Source organism: Lycium barbarum, chromosome 3, assembly GCF_019175385.1.
Source record: "Lycium barbarum isolate Lr01 chromosome 3, ASM1917538v2, whole genome shotgun sequence".
NCBI classification, from domain to species: domain Eukaryota; kingdom Viridiplantae; phylum Streptophyta; class Magnoliopsida; order Solanales; family Solanaceae; genus Lycium; species Lycium barbarum.
The window spans coordinates 130,812,072-130,822,374 of NC_083339.1; the positions used below are offsets into that span (position 1 = coordinate 130,812,072).

Here is a 10,303-nt window from a genome sequence, read left to right on the forward strand (position 1 = left end):
TGTGTCTGTCTGCCTATTCGATTGATTTTATGTGTGTATACATGATACTAATCTTAGTCGGCCTATGATACCTACCAGTACATGTTGTTTGTACTGACCTACACTTGCTGCACTTTTTTTGTGAGTGCAAATTTTGAGCCAGGAAGACATCTTCCAGACCTCGTATCTAGTAAGGTTATTCGTTACCAAGATTAGACGGTGAGCTCTTATCCGTGCTATGCCGCCTGAAGATCTTTATTTATTCCGATGTCTATCTTTCATCCCAAACATTATGTTTTTTTGGACAATATCTCTTCTTTTTAGACATTGTTGGTTAGAGTCCGTGTACGGTGACTTTCGGATTTTGGGGATGCAATAGCTAGATTTCCGCACTTGCTATTTAATCTATTTTATTGTCAGATATTTTATTCCGTTATTCGTGAGTAATATTTATGTCACACCCCAATCCTGATAGGGCATGATGGGCACCCGACCCTTACTTAGAGCCGAGCGAACCCGCTGGATCTTGTTATACTCCTAATCACACTGGACTTTTAAGTCATGAAATGAGATGCATAATGGAAGCTTTTCGTAAACATTCTTTTCATCTTTCTCGAATCAAATAAAATTTGTAATCATATGAATCTGTAAAGTAATGCATAATGATACATCGGCTTAAATAGCTGCTTACAAGACGGGCATACTGTATACATGACTCTGTCTGCAAAGTCTCTAACATAAATCAATATCCCATAACACACATACTCTGACTCGGCAACACTCCGAAAAGAAATGGAGTTCGCCAATCCCGCTGGAACATCTTCTAGCAATATCCTCTACTCATCTGTATACACCTGCGTGGCATGAAACGCAGCGCCCACAAGGAGGGGCGTCAGTACGAATAATGTACTGAGTATGTAAGGCATGAGTAACAACATAACATAGATATGAAAAGTAACAAGGAATAAGAAAGATAACCTGTACATCTGAATGCCTCGTAGGGCGGATGTCATGCATGCTTAACCTTTTTTTAAAAAAAAACATTTCTATACATATACATAGTAACATGCCCCGCCATTAAGGCGCGGTGTCATATATAGTATCATGCCCGGCCATCAAGGCTCGATGTTATCATCATTAGCCTGCGTCCAGGCCTCCCACGTCCGGGGCAATATCATAACATGCCCACTGCAGTGGTGTGCACATCTACGTGTCTGCCCGGCCGACTATAGCGTGGCGCGGTGTGAGAAAATACATACATACATACATATATATATATATATATATATATATATATATATATATATATATATATATATATATATATATAAAGCATGCATAAGAGCCCAATCAAAAGCCACAACTATATCCGAGTGACGTAAGGTCGGTAGCCTCCGATTATATTATGGAATACTCATCGTCGCTTTGTCTCACCTTGAAAGAACAATTATTTTAAGGTGAGACTATCGATGAAGAATAGAATTAAGAGAAAACATAGAATAGGATCGTAAATCTCATAAGGCATCAAGCCATGTATTTTTGGAATCTTAAAAGAAATTAGTCATCATCCATGAATGAATTGAGAAATCAGTAAATAACTCAACATTCTTATATCGTCGTTGGAATCATAAACTTAGAACCTTTAAGCAAGGAATCATTCTCATCATAGTCATCATAATGATATTCTCACTTTTGACATCATTGTTGTCATTGAAAAACATATCCTTCGTCGTTATCATAAGAACTCACATAATCACAACCTTTGGTTTTTGGAAAATAGGGGCACCTTGGAAAACATTTATGGAATATCAAGAAGGAAATTATGCTTTGGAATCTGGGACATTTAACTTTTGATGACAAGGAAAATACGGAAACATTTATGAAATCATAACCTAAAGATCATGCCTTTGAAAGAAAGGGGCGAGCCTTAACATACCTGAAGGATAATTTCTCGACTTCCAACTTACTTCTTGTCTTGCAATCCACTGAAGATTATTCGTAGCCTCGTAATCTACATATACAACCATTCATACTATTATTAGAATCGTCATCATATGCTCGACTCGAAACTTTAATTAAAATCCTTTTAGGTTCTGTCGAAATTTAGGCAGCATCTCCCCTGTTTATATGCCTAGCCCGAAATCATTATATCAACAACCAATCAACAACAACAATACCAACATCATCAATACCATTATCCATACCAATATACTCCCTAAAACATCGCACACGATGTCTTCTAAATTTCTCAACTAACCAACTTGTGATATGATTATTTAATAATTTTATTTCTGTAAAGAAGGCGAAATTAATACCAACGACATCAATAACAACATCCTCAACATCCTACAAGATAAATATATATATTTTATCCAAAATTCTCTTCAACCCTCAATCCATAATTCAACAACATCAACACAACAAAATATAATCTTTATTCTTGCAATTACTCCTTAATCCATATTGATGAAGAAAGAAATTCAATGATTCATACCTTTTTTTTTTTACCAAAGTAACAAGATCTTCAATTTTTACTTGTTCCCAAGCTCCTCCAACACCAAAACGGAATGATAATCGCGACTACAAATCGTCCGAACTTCGATTGGTATTCCGTAGCTTGAAATTCGCTCAACTTCCTCAATTTTAAGTGGGATTTAAGATCCCTTTGATGGCTGAATTTTCTGGAAATTTTTAGAGCTTTTGGATGAAGAAAAAATGGGATTTTATCCCTTTTATAGTGAGCAAAGTCGGCATCACTGTAGCTACAGTACCGTAGCAGTACTGTAGTAGTTCTGTTTCTGCGTCGACAGCTCAGTTTGTAACGTCTATAATTCTCTACTCCTATATCCTATCGACAAGCGGTTTGTTGCATTATAAACTAGACTCGACGAACTTCATTTTAGGATTTTGTTTCACCTAAAAACTCCAAATATACATGGAGATATGCGCCTCCAAAGTTGACTAAAAATCCTTCCAGCATTTCTCAAATTTTCGTCGAATTTATTTTCCTCAATTTGCTCGATCTCGAAATATTCCGAAACTCTCCATACATGATATTTATCTCTTATTATACTAATAATGGTCATGTTCTCGTGTTTCAAAATACTCTTTCCCGATTACGACTTACGAGATCGTAATTCACCCTTTTTCTCCGTTGTTACGTACTTTCCATGGCTTGTGCCTTTCAAAACATCATGGGACATCTCCGACGCTCCATTACTACGGTAAGGTACATGTCATACTCATGCTCTGAAAACGCGGGGTATAACAGTTTATTAATTGGTTTAAATAATTGAAATTGGCTTGGTAATGGGTTAAGGGATTGATTCGCCCACTATAAGACTAGTGTGGGTGCCACTCACGTCTGTTTGGGACGTGACATATGCAAACATATAGTAATGACGACGAGAATTTTTCATAAATGAAATTCTCTCTTTAGATTTCACGAATCATACATATATATATAATGTAAAAGTTTCATTCAATGTACACTTTTCTCCCAAATTAATTCTTTAAGAATATACGTCAATTTTAATAATGTTTTTCCTAAAAAAAGTATAATTCAGTTCTTAAAGTATAGTCCATGTTTTGACTATCTAATGTTCTTAATCAATTATGACATGACCACCTAAAAGCTAAAAATTAAGACTACTATAAATGAGTTTAACATCCAATTTTGAAAAGCTACGAGAAAAAAGATGAAAAATAATGAAAAACAAAAATATATAACTCACAATAGTTGGAAAATAGGGTAAAGCAAAATTAATTTAATCATCTATATCTTTATCTATTTATAGATATACTATCATAAACGCGCAAAGCTTTATGCAATTATAAAGGTTGAACACTGGCATAGGCTAAATTAATTATGATATTGTACTTTTAAAAAAAAAATTAAATAATTATTGAAAAAGAGAGAAAATGTTTCTAGAATCGTTAAAAATTAAATCTCATTGAGCACTCTGTATGTTATAAGGTTTACAGTATTATTACTTTACAATTTTCGATGCTTAAGATTATAAAAAAAATGAGATGATGGAGTATAACGTATTTTATATCATATTTGTACTTGTGTTATTTGACAAAAAAAATGAAGAATCGTTATGAAAGAATTCGTGTTGGTTGTTTTTGTTTTAGCATTAAATCTCAAAAATAATGGCATAATAAGTTTTGCAAGGTATGTCCCCATAGAAGTCCTTTGGCATAACAAGGCATATGAAGACTCATGTGTGGTCGGATTTCTTGCTTATGGAGCTAGCTATACAGGATCAATATTCACATTTTTAGGAACTAATGCAATTTTTTAAAATTTGTATTTTACAATTCAAATGTATTACTAATAATATCTGTGCAATTTTTAGAAGTTATGTATTCATTCATTAATATAGAGTACACGCGCAGCGCCTCACACAGGAATGTTTCAACAATTTTGTAGTTCTTTTAGGTTTGTTAATAAAATTTTATATCTAATTTAATTATTTTTCCTAAATATTTAGGAATACATATTAATTATTTCTCTAATATTTAGGACTTCAAAATCAAAGAAATTTTATACATTAAATCTTTCCTTTTTTAAACTATGTAATTTAACATATTTGTAAAAGGAATGTTATTGTTTTTTATAATATATCTGACACATTATTTTGTATACGGATCAAATTTTGATCACTTTTAATTATTTTAGGGGTAGGATTCTTTTTTTCTAGATAATAATAACACAGGAATATCAATTATTTTGTAAGGTCCAAGTTTGTAATACATTTTAAAATGTAAGTTATGTCTAATTTAATTTAAAACAACTTATGTCTAGAAAAAATAACTGTCAGGTTTTTTTTTTCTAAAGTAGAAATAACCAATATTAAAAATTAAGAAAATACACGGCTAAAATTCCTATCATAGTTAAAAGAGAAAATATTTTTTCAGGAATTAAATTGTCTTCAGTTGCTAAATTTTAAGTTAAATAAAAGAGAAAGTTATCAAGAAAGAGAAAACTATCTTTCAGAGAAGGAATCAAATTGTTTTCAGCTCCAAAACCTCCTACGGTAAATAAAAGAGGAGAATACCATATTAAAAAGAGAATTTTAGCTACTTTTATTATGGTAAACCTTTTCGACAACTTTATTATTTTCAAATTAGGAATGTTTTTAACCTAATCTTATTTATGTTTAGAATTTTTAAAATGTTATATTTTTACTTTGAACACAATTTAACATAGCTATGAAGAGGTACTATTGGATGCATCAAACATAATTTTTGGGTCAATGTAATAACATTATTTTGTTATTTAAATAGATGTTGCATCTATTTCGATGTTCATTGCTATTTCACATGATTTTTTTCTTATTGTGAAGAATTTATAATTTATTGACACGTGCAGCGCAAGTATGCTAAAACTAGTTTCTAAAACATGAAACTGTCAAAATAGGCTAGAAACAATCCTTTTTTTTTCTTTTTTTTTTCTTTTACTCTTTTTTTATATTTAATTAATTATGGGTCCGTAAATAGAAACAAGATAAATCGGGAAAAGGCAAATTAAATCTAGTAGGACATGGCTTTTGGTTCCGAAATATATAATAACCGGAAAGCCTACTGAAATAATTGAGCTATAATATCAAATTAGACCAAGCTTCCCCACCTGCACATTAAATTAATTTAAAGCTAATTGTGTCAAGCATCCCATGATTAAATACATTCCATAAAGATTTTGAAAAGCATCCCATGATTCTACCAAATATATTTCCAGCCAATGAATCATGACTTCTTGAAAATTAGATTTGAAAATTTTAGGCAATCTCCATGAAACAGCGAGACTACAACATAATTGGCCCATCCAATAAAAAAGATGCATTTTGGACCTAACTCAATCTCAAAAGTTAGCTCAAGAGGTGAGAATTATTTAACACGATATAAGGAGATAAATTGCTATTTCACCCATTGTTGTGGGACTACTAACACCCTCGACACGCCTATGCCTGATATCTGGAACCAGACAAAATTTAAATAATATGGGGTCTCAAATACTACCATGATTAAAAGAAGGGAAAATGACCTAATAATACCTATTTAAGACTGTATATTACAAAATAGAAGGATACTTTTTCTTATTTGGAAAACATACCAACAAAAGTACAAAGTATACCAGATTTGGGCTTAATGGATACTCACGATTTTAAGCTTTTTTTAAATAAGAACATTTGATTTTAAATGTGAACTTGATTCTAGAATAGTTACTATTCAACTTCTTCTTTTTAAAAATCTCTCTCTCTATCTCTCCCTCTATGATAGACACCATTTTCATACATAAAGTCCATCTTCTCTCATAATATAAATTTTCAAACCAATATTAAAAAGTATCTTTGATTACTAAATTGTGTATTAATTATATATAAAAATTGATTTGTATCGTTTTGAGATATATATGATCATTGTGTGTTTTGAAAATCTATATAAATTATATAAACTGTAGTTTTAAAAAAATTGAAAACTAATATATGTATGAAATGTGTATGGAGTCTGCTATGTGTCATTTTTTAGATATATGCGGCACAATGTGTATGAAATGCGAACAAATTCGATATTAATTAGTCTTAAAAATGTTGAAAACTGATATGTGTATGAAATGTGGATGGAATTTGGTTTGTATCAATTAGAAAACTTATTATACATATACACTTTCTCATAATATATACATACTTTGATAAGATTTTATATAATTTATATGTACTTTATCATAATCACAATATACACAACTTTTATACATATTTCATACGTAGAAATTATAACGAATTTATACATTTATACATATTGCATACAAAAATTAATATATATTTATTTTCTGGTGTATGGACTTTGTATGAAATCTGATTTGTATCACTTACAAGTTTATTATACATATTTTCTTAAAATTTGTACATACTTTGATTAGATTTTATACAATTTATATGTACTTTATAATAATCAAAATACTCATATAATGTTTATACATATTTCATATATAAAACTTATAAGAATCTAAACAGTTATACATATTGCATACAAAAACTATACATATATGTTTTTTGGTGTATGACCTTTGTACATAAAAATTACCGATTATAATAGACTTTTTGAGTAAAAGTTGGAGAAAATTAGATAACAATATCTCTTAATTTTGAATGGGGAGAGAAAAGTGGATGAAATAAGGAAGAAAAATTTGGAGAAAATCAGGGAACTATATCTCTAAATTTTGAATGGAGAGAGAAAGAAAATAAAATAAGTAAAACGATTTCCTTACCTTATTTAATGTGTTTTATTTGCTTCTTTTTAATTTACCTAATTCATATAGATTTTGTAACATGTTTGTGATATATTTTGTAAACAAAAAAATATCGTCATGTTTTGTAAATATACCCCCTTACCATGTACATATATGTTTTTTGCCCTTAAAAGAATAGTCATTGGACCTAGCTCAACTCCGAATATTAGCTACTGAACAAGATAATATATATGAGGGTCTAATATCAAGTGAAACAAAAATTGACTGGACAAGATAATATATGAGGGTCTAATATCAAGTGAAACAAAAATTGTACGAGCTTAACTCTGATACCATAATAAACAACGGGACAACACTACAAAATATCAATAAAAAGGCAAAATAATAACCCGATCCCATCCCGTCATAAACTAATTTCATTTGTACTCAACCTAGCTGAAGCAATCCTCCATGATACCATCTCAGTATATGATATATACCATGATGGTAACATGGAGGACTGGGGAGTGTCTCATTCGAGGACTGAAGCAGTCCTCCATGATACCATGTCAGTATATGTATATAACATGATGGTATGATAGAGGTTTCTTTTTAAAGAAAGTGTGGTTTTTGAATAAACGAATGAATCCTCTATCATATTCCGTCAGTATATTATATATACCATATGAGTTTCAAAGACGGCTGATCAATAATTTTGAGGGTATAAAAGTAAAGGGGCGGAGCTGGATAGTTATTTTGTGTGCAGCGGACATTTGTGCTCTTTTCCTTAAAGAAAATAGACATTGAATCTAGTTTAACCCAGAAACTAGTTTAAAAATGAAAATTGCCAAAGAACAGGGGAAGATTTAAATGGGAGTGAGGGTGTTCACCCTCGCCAAAAAATTTCATTATATATATATATATATATATGGGGTAGATTTTTTGTGTTTATGTACATATCTAAGTTTTGAATACCCTGAACAAATGTAAAAGTTAGCTCAAGTGGTCCATGGTGTTCAAAGTTCTCTCGAGTGTCCAAGGTTCAATTCCTAGGGACAACAGTTTTTTGGGATTTTACATAAATGACTACATTTTAGGGGTTTAAAATTAGGCGTAGCTACATTTTCAATATTTACATGGCGTAGCTACTTTTTTTTTCCGCTGTATTCATGAATACAATGATTTTTCTTTTTTCTTTTTTCACTGTATTCACGAAATGACTATATGTATTCATAAACGGGCTTATTGTATTCATGAATATAGCGAGTAAAACTGAATATATACACCAAAAATTAACAAATACACCTTAAAAAAATGAATACAAATATAAAATTAAATTTGTATTTATAAAAGGGTTCATTGTATTAATGAATAAAGCAAGTAAAACTGAATACATAAAAACATAGGTACACCACAAATTAACAATATACGCCCTAAAAAATGAATACAATCTAAAAAATTAACAAAAAAAACTCAAAAAAGTGAATACAATCGTGTATTCGTGAATACAACAACACCAACCACTAGTTCCTGCCAGATTTGCCTAACCGGAGTTTCACCGTCGCCGCCTCGACCACCACTAGATCCAGTGAAACCAAACAAAATATTAACATGGATGCTGTCACCGTTACCGCCGGCGAAAACACCAGCGAACACAAAAAAATCAATCCGCCAGATCTGATTTATGAATTGCCGTCTGGCGCCGTAAACAACTGCCTTTACTATGAAGCAACCACTTTACATGTCCAAAAAAAAAAAAACTTCCTTTAGTACGAAGCAATTAACTATTCCATTCTTGACTTTCTTCAATATTCCTCTATTTGCATATGCTCACATATAAATAAAGTTAGATTGCCAGCAGGTTGTTGGTTGGCGGCTTCACGATCACCGCCGGCGAAAAGCACCGATGAAACAAAAATTCAGTCCGTCAGATCTGGCGGCGACGGTGGCCACGACGTCGGTGGCTGGAGCTCGTTCGCCAGAGCTCCGGCAGCGGTGAGCAGTAGACTGCTGCTCTAGTGGGGGAAGAGGGGACAGAGAGATGGGATGGTTGGGTTGGAATAATGTAATGATGGGTATTCTACTTTAAATATATATGTATTTATTAATTGTATTTAACATATTACTCTTAGATATAGGATCTAATTAATCTAAATTATAGCCACTAAATATAAATATGTACTAGTAGTTAGTTATGGCATGTAGATATTCCATTTTTATTTTTCAAAGTCTGAGCGAAAATTCTGACTCCGCTACTGTATAAGAAGACAAATTTCCATCTCACTTGCTATGTGGGACTACGAACACATCCTCATTACCATAATCACATATAGAAAACGTCTTTTTATTTCAGTTCTAATGTTGGGTATCTATTTGTCATACCGTTATTGTTAAAAATAACTAACAAGGAAAAGAAAAGACAATGCGTAACTACTTGTTCATTTTCCCTTTGGTTTCTTTTTTTGCCCTTTGAGCAAATGCATATATGATATCTCTTCCTTCTTCTTCCATGAGTCCGTGACAAGCGAAATCGTGTTCAGTCTACGTAATTCTGTTCTCTACGTGATAATAATTAGCTGTTGGGCCCACAATTAACTACGGAAAAAGACAATTAATTACGTACATCACATGACTTGAGGTGAAAGATTCTGACTTTTCTTCCAGTAAAGGTGGAGGAGATCAAGGTAATGTGATTTTTAGTTGAAAATAACGAGAATTAGACAAAAATGCAGATTGAAAAATTAGTATCCGAGTTGAGCTCTTTTTTAAATTAAAAATATACATAATAAAAAGGAAGAAACTATACCTGTGAGATTGTCCCACATTAGTTAGAGAAAATCGCTTCTTATTTCCTTTATTCCTTATATGATCTTTGGCTATTCTAAAATCTTGAGCTGCTTTTTAAGGTTGAATTCAATCCAATATTAACTTTAATCATATTATTAATAAATTTCATCCACGTTTCCAACAAGGGGTGTCAATTAATAGAATTATAGTATTACATTCTGTAGATAGGTAAATGAAATTATGCATATATAAAATTTCTTTAATTTCTTTGTGTGTTTATTTCTTTATATTTTGATTTGCCTT

General features: G+C 31.5%; 1 long non-coding RNA gene across 1 annotated transcript; it reads right to left on the reverse strand.

Moving 5' to 3' along the window:
* Positions 1-597: 597 nt before the first annotated feature.
* On the reverse strand, positions 598-2,666 carry LOC132634180 (uncharacterized). The gene is made up of 3 exons (XR_009580068.1): positions 2,474-2,666; positions 1,916-1,990; positions 598-833 (listed from the first exon to the last, which is right to left on the reverse strand). It is a non-coding gene; the product is annotated as an uncharacterized LOC132634180 (long non-coding RNA).
* Positions 2,667-10,303: the final 7,637 nt, after the last annotated feature.